The sequence below is a fragment of the Hipposideros armiger genome, unplaced genomic scaffold, assembly GCF_001890085.2.
Source record: "Hipposideros armiger isolate ML-2016 unplaced genomic scaffold, ASM189008v1 scaffold_1710, whole genome shotgun sequence".
NCBI lineage: Eukaryota > Metazoa > Chordata > Mammalia > Chiroptera > Hipposideridae > Hipposideros > Hipposideros armiger.
Window position 1 is genome coordinate 14119 of NW_017733060.1, and position 3444 is coordinate 17562.

At 37.1% G+C, this 3444-nt stretch overlaps 1 pseudogene; it reads left to right on the forward strand.

The window, feature by feature from the left end:
* Window positions 1-2369: 2369 nt before the first annotated feature.
* On the forward strand, window positions 2370-3436 carry LOC109378049 (cytoplasmic dynein 1 intermediate chain 2 pseudogene; annotated as a pseudogene).
* The last annotated feature ends 8 nt before the right edge of the window (window positions 3437-3444 follow it).

A 3444-nucleotide genomic window follows, 5' to 3' on the forward strand; every position in this document is an offset into this window, starting at 1 on the left:
TCACTAAAAATATGTCTTGGAAAACTGTTTCATAACAGTACATACCTTGGTTTTAAAAATTAATAAATCTAGCTTGTGTTTTTTATTATATTACTTTTATAATTACAAAAACAGAAAAGCAATAATTGTGGGGGGATAATCTGTCTTAGTGTGTCATCAGATGATGACTCATAACTTAATTCTTGTTGCTAACGGATACCTCCAGTTGAACAAGGCATAGTTGTATTTTAATAGCAGTGCTTTAGTGGCGAGAATAAGAAAAGCACATCCAGCACCTAATCTATGAACACATGGATATTCACACTAAATTTTCCTACTTTTGTAAAGCTCTGAATCAAAAGCACTAGGTAATTAAAGCAGCTGTTAGAATTTATTTCTTTATTTATTTCTTCAATCTATGGACAAATCCTTACTTGAGGGCTGCTATGACTGCTATAAAGACAGAAAGCAGATTGGTGATTATCAAGGGCTGAGGCAAAGGAAAAATGGAGAGTGACCACTTAATGAGATGAAAGTGTCTTGGAACTAGATAGAGATAGGTGGTGGTTGAATAACATTGTAAATGTACTAAATGCACTGAATTATACACTTTTAAGTGGTTAATTTTATATTAAGTAAATTTCACCTCAATAAGAAAATAAATACAGAACTCACTATATTCTGAACTTAAAAAAACCCACAAAACAAAAACAGACGGGACGAAACTGAAAGTTGTACTAGTCAAGGTTTACTCGAGACAGAAACCACAGGGTAATTTAACAGTGAATGTTTAATATAAAGATTTATTCATTATAATGGATTACCTACTAATAGGAGAAGAGAACTCTACAGAATACAAAAAGAGCAGATACAAGGAAGACAACCTACCTTTTTGACTGAGACAGAACACCCAAGAAAGGAACAAATATGCAAGAACTTGCAAAGCTGAGACTCAGACTTTATTAGAGAGGGTATGGCAGTGGCCCATAGGATGGTGGAAATGTTCTCTGAGGTCCAGTGCTGTGGAACTCACTGTCATCTTCCTGCCAAGGTGATGAACTGGGAGGTTACCTTCAGGGGCAAGCCATCCAAGGAGAAATGCTCCTGACTGCCGCACACTGCAGGAGCTTACTCAGAGGAGCACCCGGAAAGCAACAAGAGGACATCCTTCCTCCTGCTGGGTCCCTTCAGCACTCTTCACGAACAAGCTTAACAGTGTGCCAACTGGCAAAGGAGACAGGTTTACATTATTATTTCCATTATTGCAAGAAATAAAAGAGGGTCTTCAGCTGAGAAACAGTAAACTGATAACTGGCAAAAAGTTACTTTAAAGTTTATTAAATTATTTTTTTGGTTCAGAGGAAATGTTACACAAAGGTCTCTAACTTTGGTAATAGCCTCCAATACTAATTCAAGAGGCATGTANCCACAGACATAGTCAAATTAATCTACAGCACAAGAAAGAAGACTCTACAATGAGGAAACTACAGGCTCTTCAATAAATGGTGTTGGGAAAACTAGATAGTAACACGCAAAGGAGGGAAACTGTACCAGTGTCTTACACCTTACACAAAAATGAACTCAAAATGGTTTAAAGACTTGAATGTAAAGCCTGAAACCATAAAACTCCTAGAAGAAAACATAGGTGGTAAGCTGCTTGACATATGTCTTGGCAATGATTTTTTAAATGTGACACCAAAAGCAAAAGCAACAAAAGCAAAAATAAATAAGTGGAGCTACATCAAAGTAGAAGGCTTCTGCACAGCACAGGAAACCATGAACAAAATAAAAAGGCAGCCTACTTAATGTGAGAAAATATTCACAAATCATATATCTGATAAGGAACTAATATCCAAATTATATAAAGAACTTGTATCACTCAATAGCAAAACAACAACCAATTAGAAAATGGGAAGAGGGTCTGAGAAGACATTTTTCTGAAAAAGACATACCACATGGCCATCAGGTCCATGAAAAGATGCTTAACATCACTAATCATTGGCATAATGCAAATCAAAACCACAATGAGATATCACCTCACACATCTTACAATGGCTATTGTCAAAAAGGAAAAACACATATAGGCAAGGATGTAGAAAATGGGAACCCTGGTGCACTGTTGGGGGGAGTGTTATTGGTGCTGCCACTAAAAGAAATAATATGGGGGTTCCTAAAAAATTAAGAATAGAACTACCATACAATCTAACAATTCTACTTCTTGGTATTTATCTGAAGAAAATGAAAACATTAACTAGAAAATATAGGTGTTTCGGGAAGCCATGGAGCTAGTGGCGGTGACAGTTGGCGTTGGGGGTGAAGGAAAGGGACGTTACCTGGAACTTGCAGGCGGGAGGACTCTTTTCCATCTCACCACCTGACAGGTCACAAACATGTCGGATGGAAGTGAATTAAAGGCAGAGTTGGAATGAAAGAAACAGTAGTTGGCTCAAATCAGAAAGGAAAAGAAGAGAAAAGAAGAAAGGGATTAAAAAAGGAAATTGATCAGAAGAAGGAAGCAGTTGCTCCTGTGCAAGAAGAACAAGATCTTGAAAAGAAAAGAAGAAGAGAAGCTGAAGTATTGCTTCAAAGCATGGGGCTAACTCACAATTCCCCATTGTCCCTCCTCCTAGGTCTCCATCCTCCAAATCTGTGAGCACACCAAGTGAACCTGGAAGCTAAGACTCTGGAGATGGTGCAGTGGGATCTACACAAGGACCTATTCAAACTGGAATGGCTAAAATTACACAAGTTGACTTTCCTTCTCTAGAAATTGTGACATATACAAAGTAAACTCAAACTCAACCCAAAGAAGATGAAGAGGAAGAAGATGTAATGACTGCTAAACCACATATTGAAAGTGAAGAAGAGAAATCTTTAAAAAGAAAGACAAGGAAAATGATAGTAAAACACCCCCTCATGAACTGACTGAAGAAGAAAAGCAACAAATCTTGCTCTCTGAGAAAATGTTTTAAATTTCTTTGATCATTCTATAAGAATTGTAGACAGAGTTTTTTCTGAGCAGATTAACATCTTCTTTGACTACAGTGGAAGAGATTTAGAAGACAAAAAAAAAAAGAGATTCAAGCAGGTGCTAAACTGTCATTAAACCGAAACATTTTTGATGAACTTTGGTGAAAGCATCAGGTTGTTAGTTGTTTAAATTGGTCATCTCAGTATCCAGAATTACTTGTGGCTTCCTGTATTAACAGTGATGATGCTCCCTATAAGCCTGATGGTGTGGTCCTTGTATGGAATATGAAATACAAAAAACTACCCCAGAGTATGTGTTTCACTGCCAGTCAACTGTGATGTCTGCTACATTTGCAAAATTTCATTCAAATCTGGTTTGTTTGTTTTTTGTTGTTGTTTTTGTGGCATACATTCAGGCTAAATTATGCTGTAGGATGACTGTTGCACTAAAAGAACTACAGTGTGAAGAACACTGTCAGCTGCTGCACACACACA